The 15093-nt window shown below is 34.8% G+C and overlaps 1 protein-coding gene across 6 annotated transcripts in view; it reads left to right on the forward strand.

Moving 5' to 3' along the window:
• The window catches only part of Kug (kugelei), a 418182-nt gene that overhangs the window by 171998 nt on the left and 231091 nt on the right, over positions 1–15093 (forward strand). The gene's annotated exons all lie outside the window — the stretch shown is intronic.

Genomic DNA, 15093 nt, shown 5'->3' on the forward strand with positions numbered 1-15093 from the left:
AGATGTTGAAGCTTCTTAATAATCCTGAATATTCTGAAGAGTATAAAGATCTTCAAGCTCTCAATAATTACGTAATGCAGAATTTTCAATAATACGTTCTTAAATAAATCCTTGAGTCCCTAAATTTTTTTAAGATGTTTGAGATTCAAAGAAATCTTACAAATGCCTATTTCCGTTGTAACTGAACGAAACACGGAAATCCAAACGACAGATGTTACAGTGACAATGAATCTGCGCACGTGGCGAATCTCTCGAAAAGAGGCTATCAACTAGTAACTATAAGTTTTTTGATCACCCGCTATTATTAAAGTGTTTAGTTCTGGTTACACTAAATCGTAAAGTCCGTTTTAAGTGTCACACTTTGTCTTTGACGTTAACATAACCTGTTTGTTTCTTTGTGTTTTCTAATCCTATTAAAACAGATTAGGGAAGTAATAACCAAATAACAAGCAAATTTGATACCTGACTTTACGTCGGGCATTATTAAAGGAGAAATGCTAGCAGCTGTGCCATGTCCCATGTGTTTTGTACATTATAATCACATTTCCTAAACGTACCTTTATGGAACTTAATAAAACATACCCAATCCACCTGAGATAATAGCTGATATTTACTGTCAGATCTACGCGAATAGATCGCGTAAGACAACACGCATAAATAAAGTACCTTTAGTTACCAAAACGTGTGTCGTGGAAAACGTTTTCGATAAAATTTTGACATTTGTAGGTAGCCCCATAGGTGTACGTAACTGGTCATTTGACAAGACAATTCAGGTTAGGCCTCCTCTTATCAAAAAATTATTATTTTAAAAAAGACACAAACACTAGGACCCGATTTATAGAAAGCGAAGTTAAAGTTAATTCGCGATTAACTTTTAATTGAGGTCCGTTGCGAGGCAACGCGCATATTTTAACCAATCACGGGCTCATATTCAACATTTTAATTCTGTGTTAAACTAATCGAGGATTAAATATTTAACTCGTTGTTCTATAAACCGGCCCTAAGTTTAATATAAATGGATCTTTATATACATAATTGAAGAAAAAATAATACAAAAACAAAGGTTATACTCATGAAAATTCACATCTAATTACAGATGACAAAATAAAAGAAACAGGGATATACCAAGATCCGTATCTGCTTTCCATTAAAACATCGATTAAATTTTTTGGGTGTGACACATCGGTTTGTGGACAAGTTAATTTTTTCAGCACCCAAAATAAACATATAATTTTAACCGAGACATAAATGTCTACACCCAACAAAGATTAAAGATTCTTTCTCGAATGTGGCGCCATCTAGGTTAAGTTTTATCCAAAGCTAAAAAACGTCAATGTATACCATTTCGTCTGTGTATCTTGGGACAAACACACCAGAGACAGAAAGATACGGCGGCGTTACAACAAATATACCTCTCAAAAATATTTCCGCATCGAACGCTAGCTAGAGGCATTTTATTTTTCGATACGTTATAAGAAAACACGGAATCGGTCGTTATAATAGCGTCATATTTTAAAGTGTCTAAGCTAAACGTACCTTACTTCGATGATCGGAACGCTGGTTTATAACAAGCGTATAAGCTAATTGGTGACAGGGTATTGTGATCGTACGATGTCAGTTTAACAATGTAATTTAAGATTTTAAGCAGAAGCAAGAGGAAGGTGAAACGACTAACCCACCACACTCCTTTGACAAGTCCAGCCCTGTGGAGTGCGCCTGATTTAGGCAAAGTCGCACAAATGATCGCACTGGGAAAACCTTAAGGGGCAAGTGCTGAGATATTAGCTTGGATTCTGGAACATTTGACGCCACCTCAAACCCTGACACGTGACCGAGATGCAAAATACAGATATTAGAAGAGGTGGATGAGTAATCGATAACCCAGAATAGGCTGATTAAGGATGCAACATCAGAAACTGTGTCCTGGGGCTAAGTGAAATTGATATGCTAATAAAAACGCCACCTCTTTTTGGATACTTGAACGAATTACAATTTCAGACTTTCAAAGCTCGACTTAGAGAATTTATATCAAGCATTACGGCTTTGTTCGTTTGACTGCTGTCGACAATTCGACGGATGTAGTCGACAACATCGCTTTGTTTTCAGGATCAGATTTGCATAACGAAATATAAACGGCTGGAGTAACAGGTACGCTAAAAATATCTCTTACTGGTTATTACATAAAAATAACCAGTGTTGAAACAAAAATAGACCGAGAGTTGAACTTGAAAGATCAGTCACCCGTTGTTGTTGGCAAAAAATCAAAACTCGCCTGAAGGAATGTAAATAATGTCACAGTTAAAAGAAAAAATGGGTTTAATTCCTTCGATAAATTTTCCCACTGACGCATCTCCACCTGATGTATAGAGCTTATTTTACCAGATGAGAAAGCTACGGATTTTTTCTAATGATCCAGAAAGTTAGTCGGGCGGAAGCTTTTTTAGGCGAACGCTGGACAAGAACAACTCAAACAAAAGGAAACACTTCAATTCACACGCTGTCCTTTCTCGCTGGCGGTCCATCTTTATAAAAATAGAGGCAAAGTTGCTTTAGGAGTAGCGAACCGTTGTCGCTGCAGTCTTCAGATTAATTTTAATATATTTAAAAGATGACATAAAAATTTAAATTTTAATTATACCTACGAAGATGATCCAAATTTAAACGTTTCAGTAAATATTTTGTGAAATATTTTATAGCAGTATCAAAATCTAGGGTGGAATAAAGTTCCTTTTCGAGAATGCGGTATTTTTGATATCTTTTCTTAGCGTTTCTCTTGTACTTTTGAAATGAGTCCAGCCGGTTCGCGTTGTGTTGGAACGGCATATCTTGTTTAAAATTGGATGATTGTATAGCTAACTCGCTTATGGGGCTCTTCATTTAGGCCGTACAAGACCAGTCCCGAAGGCAACCTAGGAATTACTGCCAGTTTAATACTCTCAAAACGAGCCTAATCTGAAGCCGGGAAAAATGAAACTCCTTTTTATGACCGCGTTATTCTTTCATATTCTATTTTCCCATTTTCCATATTGTTATTGATTTCTCTAAATTGCATCCGAGCCGACGGCAACTTGTTTTCGTCAAAATTACTTAAAAGTGGAAACAAGACACAATTAAGGCTCATCGCGAAGTATTTAAAGTAAATAAGAGTGTCTCTATGTATGCCTTCGAATTTACCATTCTGTTTGCATACTATGATTGCTTTCAGAAACTCGAAGATATTGAATTTCGGAGGAAATCAGTTTGTTCGAAACTCACACAATGGCATTTGAGAATCCTCAAAATAGAGTTTAATTAAAAAGTTTTTGTCAAATTATCCGAACAATGCGGCAATAAATAACGGCGTTAATGTCGCCACTGTTGAAACTTTGTTGTGTCATTATAAACATGGTATTAATAGCGTGCTAACAGGAATAAGTTCCATCATCACCTCTTAATTAACGCGGAGTATTATTAACCGAGCGACTCGATGAAGGAGCGATTATTTTCGTGATTTTTGACGTTTTGTGTTTATACGCTCCGGCGAGCAAGTCGTAGATTAACTTGCAGCGCAATTAGGGGGAGTTGTCCGGCATCGCCCTCCATAAATATCACTTGCTCCAGTGCATCCAATTTGCGAGCGAATTTTATTTGACGAGAACACTGCAAGGATTTCAGCGAAAATTAAAATTTGTGTTGGTTCTCATCTAAATCTTACGTAAGTTAACAGCCGACAGCTCCCCTGAAATGTATGCTCGGAGACTTCAGCAGCTTTTAAATTACCCTCTTAGTTTATTTTTATTGCGCACTTCACAGACAATATGTTTATATTCAGCATGTTCGTAACTTGTTCCTAACTTTATTACATTCAGCTACGTGTTTAACTTCTTGGGCTGTCTTTTCCAGACTCGGGTAATGCCGGCTGGTTTTCAGTTTTTTTTTACTTTCTAAATTATTTATGATGGTTAGCAGACTTTGATCAAGACTGAGAAGTTTTAAGGTTCGGCTTTTACTCTCAGGGATTTTATAAAATGTTTCCTTTATGATTACTTTACGTACTTGTGCGAGGAATTGTTGGAATATGGAAAACAAGTTGTTGCTTCGTTTTGCGCATTTACGGGCTAAACTCCAAGGAATTTGTTTGTTTCGACGCTAATTCCAAATATTTCGTTTCATTTATGATATCTTGTTACGGAGGTGATTTTCGCGAGTGGCTTGTTTGTCGCACTTTAAAACTTCGCGAAGTTACAGACAGCGAATTTGAATAATTTCGAAAACTGAGTTGTTTTTTACCTCCCGAGCAATATCTAGATGAAGTGTCGCAAATATTGGATCATTTAACGAGCGCCTGAATTCTTGTTTTCTTGGCATTTCAATTTTCCACGTCCTTCTGTCTATCAGTTATCCCTCGCCTGTCGACTCACTGTTTGTTTTTGATTATATTAGACTTGAAATCTGCCGAATTACTGAACCGATTATTTAAAGCTCATCAACCAAAGCTTGTCTTTAGTCGTTTCAAAAAATGTTATAAGCGGTGGCTTAAAGTTTAACACCATAAGTGCATAAGTGTATACAAAAGTTTAATACATTTGATTCAATTTTGCAAGCCCTTTCTTAAATTTATACGTGCATCTCCGCCATAAAATTAATGACGTCATCTCTAAAAACGATTGAAGTTGAAGTCAAATAAACCACTGTAGAATCTGTGAACAAAAACAGACACTAATAATGAGGTAATTGTTTTCACTGAATACTTCTTGTTCGAAACCAAAAAAAAAAAAACATAAAAAGTTAATGAATGTTCAGTAGCCACTTTCCGTTAATAAGGTCTCATAGGTATACACTTTATACCTATCCATTCCATCTAGCAGCTAGTTATTTTCATAATAACGAACCTATAAGTACAGTTAAGCTTTTTTCATTGTTTACCTAACGACTTCATTTTACCACAAACTGATCATTACCCTGATAGCTACTTATTACGTCTATGTGCATTTACTTTTTTATTACTGTAATATTTAATGCTTATTGTTCGCTTTTATCTCTGCTTCATCTTAATCAACGTTATTATGCTGTTAAATGAAAAATCGCGTTCTAAATTAATAATTCGCTTGTTATAAAAAGAAATATGTTCTTCGATGGGCATGTATAGGTAATTATTCGCCATTGGTGCTCCATTAACTGTGTATATCTTAAATTAGTATCTAAATTATCTTAAAAGACAATTAAATTGTATGTAGTTACTTGAATTAACTAAAAAATACAAAACTAAAATCCTCGTTGTATTAATGAAACGATGAAAAAAATATGAAATTCAAAAATGTAAAAATTTAGAAATTTTTTAAAGTGAAAAATTCTCTGAATTTTCACATTTTAGAAGATACCTCTAGAATTGCTGCACTTTTGGAATAATTAATATCATGTTGATCAGCAAAGAAACTGTAGATTTTGGGAACTGATTTTTTTTACTTGCCGAGCGTAGACTAAGGAAGTATTGTAATAAAAGTCTATCCGGCGAATGAATAGTGTCATGTTTTTTATTCGTTTCATGGCTCCTAGAGTATGTAAAAATAGCTTTTCCGTTTCCGACTGTCTGTCATCCATGTCGATTTTTATTGGACAGACAATTTCTGGAACTACCGGAATGATTGTTGTAAAATTTTTGTATGGTATGAATATCATGTAATTGGCAAAACGCTAACAAAGTTAGCCCAATCATCTCCACCAATAATTTCATGACGTCACTTCAATATTTTATTTAAGTTTTAAAAGATAACATACTGCTGTACTTGTGATTTATGAATACGCCTTGAGTTGTACGCTACGTATCCACATTTTCTCAAAGAGAATTCAATTTATATAATAACATTTGAGCGGGGATTCGATTTCTTCATAGACCACTTTTTTCGTAATCTGTGACTGTTATTATCTATTTTTTAAACTTATAGGGGTTATTATAGAATAAATAAAATTTCGCAAAATCGAATTCTATAAGTTTTTGGAGAAGCTGAATTTGTTTCGACTGAATTTTAGGGCCGAAAAAAATTCTATCTAAACAATCTTGTCGATTTTTTTTCTCTTCTCCGACACGTATTAAGGGTACAAAGAGATACCAGGAAATAAAAATGTTTTGCAACTTACAAGACAACTGCAACACTAATTTGAGGAAAATCAAATTTGACACGTCAATAGAGTTTATGTTTGAACCATGGTCGGACTCTTGGGGAATTAAAATTCCACCTGATCTGAATCAAAAGTGTATCTAAGTGTTAAAATGCCGGGAGAGCAATGAAAACACGATCAAAGACGGTTTTTGAAGATTTGTCTTTGATTTGATACTTATCATGTTATCGTCAATTTAAAAATTTGAGTTAAGATTCAACGATCAAAGACCAACTGTCAGAAATTCGTAGCTCTTTTTGTTCGTCTTTTTTATTGTTCAATCGGTAGATATTTTTCACATTAATGATGTTGGACCAGGGTTACAGTTGTATAGTTTTTATGGGGTAACAGCATTTTTTTCAAGTAGAATACCCAATATATTTTTATATATTTTGATTAACCCTTTTTTAAGTTTTATAATCGCAGTTTGTTTTCGAAATTCTGATGGTACGTTGCCAAGTTACTCCAATTTTCTTGAAATTTTTTCGCAATTTTAGCAGTTCACAAAAAGTCGCACTGGGGTAATTTTTAAAATTTGGGTTAAATAATATTTTGTGATCAGATAAATAAAGAAACGTTCTTTATTATGCTATAAATAAAATTTGGTTTTAATGTACAGAACGTTTATAAAAAAATGTACATTATAACAATTTGTAAATCTTGATATTTCAGTTTTTTCAAATAGAACAGCATGTGCTTAATTAAGGTATCTTATTCTGTTTTTGTTGTCTTTTTTTGTTAAATGTTTTCTATATTTAAAGTTGATAGCGATTGATTTTTTTTTAATTTCTTGTGAACGCTCTCTATATTAAAATGTTATTTAATTGATATCACAACAAAGATGAAACATTGCAACATAGATCTTAAAAATAACGTTATTGCGATTTTTTTTGTGCGCTGCTGAGAAAATTCGAAAAAATTGAAATAACGTGGCAACGTTGCATCGGATTTTTCGAAATAAACTTTAGTTATAAAGCGTTGGAAGAGGCTAATATGAATGAATAAATACCAGAGCCATTTTTTTTTTTGTATTGCATCTATACAGTTTCTCAAATATCTTCTTCACTTTTCAATATTCCAATGTACTTTAATGTTTTCAAGTGTACCCATAAATAAAAATTCTAGGGATTTAAGTGTGAGGATCGAGTATTTTTACTTTACCTTTTTATCTCTGCGTCTTCAAAACAAAGGGTTTTTTTGAAAGTGATTTAAGGACAAACAATTCTTAAAATAAACCAAAGAATAACCCGCTGATTTTTGTCGCATGTTTAGTAATCACCCTGTATAATAATTACAAATTTTGTTGTATCGTTTTATTGTAATGTAGTTACCAATCCAAGAAATAAATTTTTTCGTTTTGATTGCACCAGAGTGACTAGATTTTTAATTTCTTCAGCTTTATTATTTGTAATTTTTACATTTAATGTCATATTTTGTATATTCTATAGCTACTATAAAAAAAATGTGTTGTCGGACACTTCGTAATGATTTAGATTATCCAAAAGTAATTCATAAAAATCACAACACACTTCAAAGTAATACAGAAACAGATGTTTCCATTAATGATTTTGTGCATGGCTACAAAACAACCTTTAAAAGAAGGATATTTATACCCTAATTCTAGAAACACTGATCAGCTCCTTTTTTTTATTTCTTTTTAAAGAGAAGTCCAAAAATAACCGTCATTCCAAAAAACATACAGTAAATCTAAAGGAAGCTCATGAAACACGAAAAAACTATAAACACTTATCACTGCGAGCCGACAAAAGGAAAACTGTGCTGTGTATTGGGTTTTCGACAAACAGCTTCTCATTGCAGGGGTAATTGAGCGTCGAAAGCAGTCGGAGAGAATAATTCTAGTAGATTTTTTAAATCGTCACTAAGTGTAAAATCTATACGTCTTGACAACGAACTAACACGTTAAAATTATTTGACCGTATTTTACATCATTGTTGAGCTTGTTGCTCACATTAATATAGAAAATTAATAATGGTAAACTTGAACGATGTTATTTTTTTTACCACGACCCGTGAAAACGGTAATATACGTATAGATAACATAATAATAACTGCAACCTTTAATAATAAATAGTATCCTATTAATTCAGTTCGTAATATCTTCCTTTGAGCCGACTTTACCGGACTTAATCTGGATAGTGATCTCAGGTTGGGAATTACAATCCTAAGTACGTGATTTTTTTATTAGTTGTAACGAAAATATTTAAATAACACATTTCTTCATTAACTTTTTAATCCTGGAGTTATTCACAGCTCATCCATGATTTATAGACCCATCAGCGTCTCTTCGAATACTGAGTTTATTATTACAGTTATTTATAACTTCCTCTTCAAAGAGTCTAATTCGAGCTACGTATTGATCTGAAACATTAAACCCGTTTAAATTGGTCCTGCTGTTTACACACTCGAACTAGATCTTAGAACTAAAATAACATCTTAGCAGACTCGAACGTCCTAATTAAGGAGACAATTTTTCCCTACTGCACCAGATCCTCTCAACTTCATTTCCAGCTTTCGCTAATTAAAATATTCAAAAGGCAAACCTCTCTATAGTTCCTAGATAGCTTTACAGCCGCCAGTGGACCATCTCCATCCCCACGGCAGAGATTCCTCCATTACGTTATATCCTCAAACGTAAAGTACATCACATTAGGCTTGAGCATGTTATGAGCATTTCTCATGGAGACGTTCTAGGGAATGGTTCAGTTCTAGTCCCGCTGGAGAGCCAGAATTATACAATTTTGCGACAGGTGAACGCAAATCGTGCGCGTTGAGCAATCCTTCACACTTCTCTCAAAGGACTCCACTTTTGCATAATTAATTACTCTAGTTAGGTTGCGGAAACCATCTGGAACTGGATGGCATTAAATAAGTCGCAACGTTCGCCAAACTGGCGATGTATGTCGAGCGAAAAATAAAGAAAACAGAATGACGACTTGCGATGGGACGCAGTAGGTATAGGCAGGCCAACGTTATCTGCATTTTGCGACATTTCCACGCTCTTACTGTACGTATCACACATTTTCGTGTCGGCGTAGGCTATTATTTAAAATTTATAGGAGCCGCTAATTATTGCTTTGATCTCTGCTTCGGGGTTCGCTCATTACAACTTGTTGCTTTTCTGGAGATGTAGGCGTTGAGGGGCGGTGATAATTTGTTTGTTTGACACTCGACGAGATTTTTGCGGATTCGCAGGGACACGGAAAGTGTGGAATGATGAATGTGATTCTTAAAAGAATTGGCGTCTTCCCTGTAACAAACAAATGGAAGAGATATTAATGGATAGGAGAGGATGAGATGCCGAAAATAAAATACGAAGAAATGCAAGTCAAAAAAGTAAAAACAAAGTAGCGGAGTTATAGATTCAACAGTTCGGAGTTTGCGGACGCGAAGTTGAAGTTAGGTGTGTAACTATCGTAGTTTTTTGCTTAAACGATGGCACACGTCATGTAATGATGCACTTTCATATGTATGCCTTGCGGAAACTCTGCAATATGTTAATCACGCAAGCGGTACTTCGGATACGCTTCCGCAATCTCAATATGTAGTAATCAAATGTGCAATAAAGTTCAAGACAAAATGTTATGTAGTGTACGAATATGTAGTGCGACGTTTTCACTATTAATTCTCGAAATAGATTAATCGGTTGTCAGGTGGCGAAATTGACATAACCGTTGTTTATCATGATTCCAATGTCACATCCTACCAGAATAGTATGTAAAGTAAATAGCCTGTTTATTTTACGACTTAGCGTTATAGTGTTATACATGCATATAATGTTACATAAATTTTAAACAATGACACATTTTTTGAAAAATCCTTTGTACTCGATCACAGACAGACGGAAAAAGAAGACCGTCATTTTCGTGTGGTACAAATTATGAAACGTCAAGGAAATACGAAATTTCAATTAGTCCATTTCAAAAATTATAATAATTCGGGAACGTTACTGAAACAGAAACGTTTTATACACCAGTGAGGGTTTATTTAAAATTGTTTCGACGTGATGTCATCAACTTTTTGTTTGGTTCAGGTATATTAATTTTCATTTCGTTGTCCTGCCAGAGTTTTACGGAAGTTGGGTTAAAAGAAAATTGAAAACATAAATCTGTTGACACGTTCATTTTTCAGGACGCACCATATAAGTAATTGTAAAGTGAAGCAAATGACTTAGGTACAAGCAAACCACATTTCGGTCCATATTTTTGTGCGAAACGTTTATTTAAGGGGAGATGAATCTATAATTACTAAGTTAATCTTTATAAGTGTTTTACTAAAAATTCGAATGGAATCCGTAATACCAATAATGTTTTAAATCAATTGCAACACATGGTCCTAAAATTTTATGGTGGCGTCTGTATGTTAAAATAAAAATAGGGGGATAACCAAACCACAAGTAAAGTAACATGTGGCGCTGCGTGTTTCAAGTGAAATTTTCGTGATAAGATCTTACGATGACGGTAACGATTTATGATTTTAATTAATAAAATGCATAGCTTTGTTCATAAATTGTGTGAAACATCCTGTACACGCAAATATAAATTACATACATTACCAATGTTTGCCTTCTTAATAAAAAATGTTGCTTTACTTTTTTGGGGTGACTTCTTTAACTTTTTGGAGAAGAAATAAATTTCGTTGATGCTCTGTAATCGTATGTTAACATCAAACCAAAATTTAAAAAAAGTCCGCTATGTAGATTCCAAGATAAGGTGTAAAATTTCGTTACAATTTTTTACTATAACCCGTATGCAAGAATTAAAAAGACGAGTACGCTATCAAACTGAAAAAAAAATAATAAACCCAAATGGACAAAGTTAACATAAAAAAGTTAATATGAAAAAGTGATAAATAATTAAAAAAATAAAAATAAATATATTACAAAAAAATAGATCTTCCGTTTCCGTCTATCCATCTTTCGTTTGTTTGTGTTGATTTTTATTAGACAGATTCTCTCCGAAATTATGCGCCCAATTATCCCCACCAACACTTTGATGACGTCCCCTCAAAATTTGTACGTTATTTAAATTTTCTAAGTAATATACTCCTCCACTTGTGGTCCATGAATCCGCACCGAGTTTTAATCGCGATTACTTTACAAACATGTTTATACAATATTCGCTACTCCAGCATAAATACCCTTAGCACTGGGACGCTCCGCTAGTATCCTTTCCAGGGCGCTTCCTGTAGGAATTTCAGTGACTCCAACGGACCAACGTAAAGTCCCTATTGGCTTAGAGTAGAAGGAGATCGGAATGAGACACAACTCCAACCTCTTCTCCTGATTTAGAATTATGTTGCACAATTGCACTTACTATCACTGTCGCGATAACTCTTCTACGACGAGTGAATCGCGCAGAAAGCCGCAATTCCATTCCACCCGTGACGAGAGTACTGGCCCGACCACAGTTATCCCCACATTGGCAAACTGCATTCATCCCTGTGTATATTGATATCTCTCATACGTTCTCAACAAATGCGCCGTAGGAATATGACTTAAGGCGTTGTATCGAGGAATTGCAGATCGCGCGCTGAGTTCGAATCTCATCTTCTTTGAAGTTTTTTTCTAAGACATTAAACTTATATGCATGTTTATTTGAATTTCACTTCAAATGCAAAGGAAGTTCTCTCCAAATAACGTTGAACCAATTTTTTTATGATAACTCCTATAAGTTAAGTAAATGAATTTTTATTGCCCAAGAGTTTACAACGCTTTCCTTGGTATATTGGTTCTCGGTGTTGGTAAATTGAAAGTTGATGCATCTTGGCACATATAACGATTTATATGTGATAGAATTTGGGGGCAATTTTCAAGATTATAGTGACTGATCATTTATGTAGTAGGAAGAAGACACTGGAGTCAGTTAATGTTCAATTTCATACGATTGGAAAACGACCATTGTGAAATGATATCTAAATTATCCTGGAGAAATCTTACATCAACGACGGAGGAAATAGAAGCGAATATTTTTAGATCATCAGTGTACGCAAGTGTAGGGTACTTAAATATCTCCAAGAGGTCATTGATGAATAAGACAAAAAAGAAAGGTCCAAGGTTGGATCCTTGCGGGACAGCTGATGTTGGGGTGTAATATTTTGATTTATATCCATTGTATGTCACAGTTTACTCTATCTGGAAGGTAACAATTCAGTTTGCGTAACAGAATACCATGATCCGCAGTGTCGAATGCACTGGAGAAGTCTATGTATACAACATCTACCTGAAAATTTATTTGGGGTTGTTGCCGACTAATTGCTCAACAGTGTCTATGTAGGCTTGATAACATAGAAAAATTTGAATCTTACAGTAAGTGCGAAGTCGTTTAAATTCATTAAGAAAGAGGAAATTTTTGGAGGATAACCATTTCTTCCTATAAAATAGCTTAGTCTTTAGACTAGTGATTAAAGATGGTGTTAACCAAGGCGGGTAGGAGTGTTTACTCTGAGTAGCATAAGGTGGCGCAGACTTTTTAACTAACAAGTGCAAATGTTCATAAAATGCTTCCAGGGCTTCATTGACATCAGCAAAATGTTCTCAGAAGGGTTCATGTAGTAGGGAATGGCACAGTTTGAGGTTGAGATAAAAATTCCACAGTAGTTAAGAGTGTCTGATGATGATTTGGATCTAACTTACCAATACTATTATGCTAAATAAGTTAAATTAAAGATACATATGTAATATTAAAGTAAAAGTACAAAAGCATGCTATGTGTATGTTTCAAAGTCCTTAAAATTTTAAGAAAAGTTTAATATAATATTGACGTAAACATCATAGCCATAATACGAGTAGTACGATTTATATCCTTTCTCCATCCAACTTAGGAGCACTCAGAGTGCTGTTACAGGGGAATTTTCGAATAATAAATTCTTGAAAGTTTGTTTTTCGTGAGGAAGCAATAATCTGTTTAAAATTAAAACAAGTAAAAGTCCCAACTAAACTCGCAACTAACCAAGAAAGTTGTTTTCATTTGGTAAAACAAGAAACACTACCAACACTTTTGTGATATCTCTAGGTACAGTTGATTTGGTATATTCATCTACAATATAGTTGCTATAGGTACAGATAGTAGTTTTGAGGCAATTGTAATCAAATTACTTCAGCTAAATCAATATTGTGTATACAGGGTGACTGCGAAATATATGCAAATATTTTAACCACGGCATCCCCCACCCTAGTAGAGCCGAAATATAGAAAAAATAAATTAAAAATCGAATGGGGCAAAACCCCCATGAACCACCCTCGATACGAAGGCACTGAGCCACCTTGTAAACAGAGTTGGAAAAACGTTCGAATAAAAACGACCTAAACACTTTCAGTTTCAATTAAAAGTAAAACCGACTTTTTGCTGCTTATCATTCGTTCATTCATTTACTCATTCATCGTTAAAGGTCAGTGTGAAAGTTTTTTGGTAATTTTGATTCTGACGGATGTTTGGTCCTTGTCACAACGATTTTACATTGTTTATTGGAACAGAAATAAGAGCAACTTAGAATGCTACTACCTTTTTACAAGAAATGTTGAAAATGTTGTCCTTGATTAGCAATACAAGCGTCAGAGCGTCGCAAGAGGTTTGTTGATAGGTAAAAAAACACCGGAGTAGCGGCTGCCACTTTCACTGGTTGAAGCTCTTCGATAATTTCTAGACACTGTTGATTTCCACAAACGAATTGTTTCATCCAACCGATACACGTTTCTCGAAAACCGTCTCTTGAAATCGTACTTGTTGACGACTACGTGGAGTTCCATCGGACAAAAATTAAGTTACACAACGTGGACAATCAGGGGGCTCCAAACCGTGCACTTTGTCAACATGGTATGGTTGTGACCGTGTACTTTTATTGTAGGATGCACTACAAGCTGCGAAAATCCAATTTCTTCTTTCTGTCCCATCACGACCACGATCGTGAGTTTGAGGTTGAAGGTACCATGATCTCGGAGATGCTGTACCACTGATGCAAATGTTCGCGCACACAAATTACCATATCGACACACTCTGCATTGGAAAACTGGACCATACACCGATTTCAACGACCGCTCGATAATGACTGGCCCTTTTCGTGTTTTTCACGTTGCGATTAAAAAAGTGCCTGATAAAGTTACTTTTTTGGTTCTTACTCCGAGTCCCCTGCCCATTCATTGCAGTAATTATGTAGGTCACGAAACATTACCAGCGGCGCGTATAGCAATTTACATTTAATTTCAAATAATTTTTCTAGACACTGCTACCACTTAGGACCGTGAATTTTTGCCAGTGACATAATCATATTGTGAGCTATTCCCCATTTTTTTTGCATGTATTTCGCAGTCAGCCTGTATTATGAATTAATAATTATGAATTTTGACTATCTAATAAACAAATAATTAACGAGCCAATTTTTTCCCACTTCCAAATATTCACGAAAACATGTTATTACTACTTGCAGCAGGTTGAACGTAAATACTCTGGAACGTTAGACAACCACCGAAATGTGCTGCACTCACAAGAGCAAAGGAGATCTAAACTGCAGTCTACAGCTTCTCATTGTGTTGCCTAGATTTTCAAGTTAGAAACTCTTTCGAAGTTAGTAAACAAAGTTTCTACTACAACAAATGCTAAGAATTCACCATTGCCTTTAAAACTACTAGACACAAAATCTTCAGAGAATTATGCCACAACATTGCAAGCACTGCTTCACAAGAAAAACTCTAACCATGTTGATTTTCATAGCCTGATCTACGACAACACAAGTAAGCCATCTTTAAGTGTAAGAACAGATTCCAGTTTATTTTTAGGATTGTTTTCCTTTATCGCACGTGTGTATAATTACTTACCTGCTGTGCCTGTATACCTAAAAATATTTCGTGAAATTAATTCATCAACCGTGCAAATTGACATCTCATTCCCTCCAAGCACGTCTTAGAAATCTGGAATCGGTAATCACTAATCGCTGTGGATAG

Source organism: Zophobas morio, unplaced genomic scaffold (genome assembly GCF_036711695.1).
Source record: "Zophobas morio isolate AGI-343-1 ecotype UQ-CSIRO unplaced genomic scaffold, CSIRO_AGI_Zmor_V1 ptg000011l, whole genome shotgun sequence".
Taxonomy (NCBI): Eukaryota; Metazoa; Arthropoda; class Insecta; order Coleoptera; family Tenebrionidae; genus Zophobas; species Zophobas morio.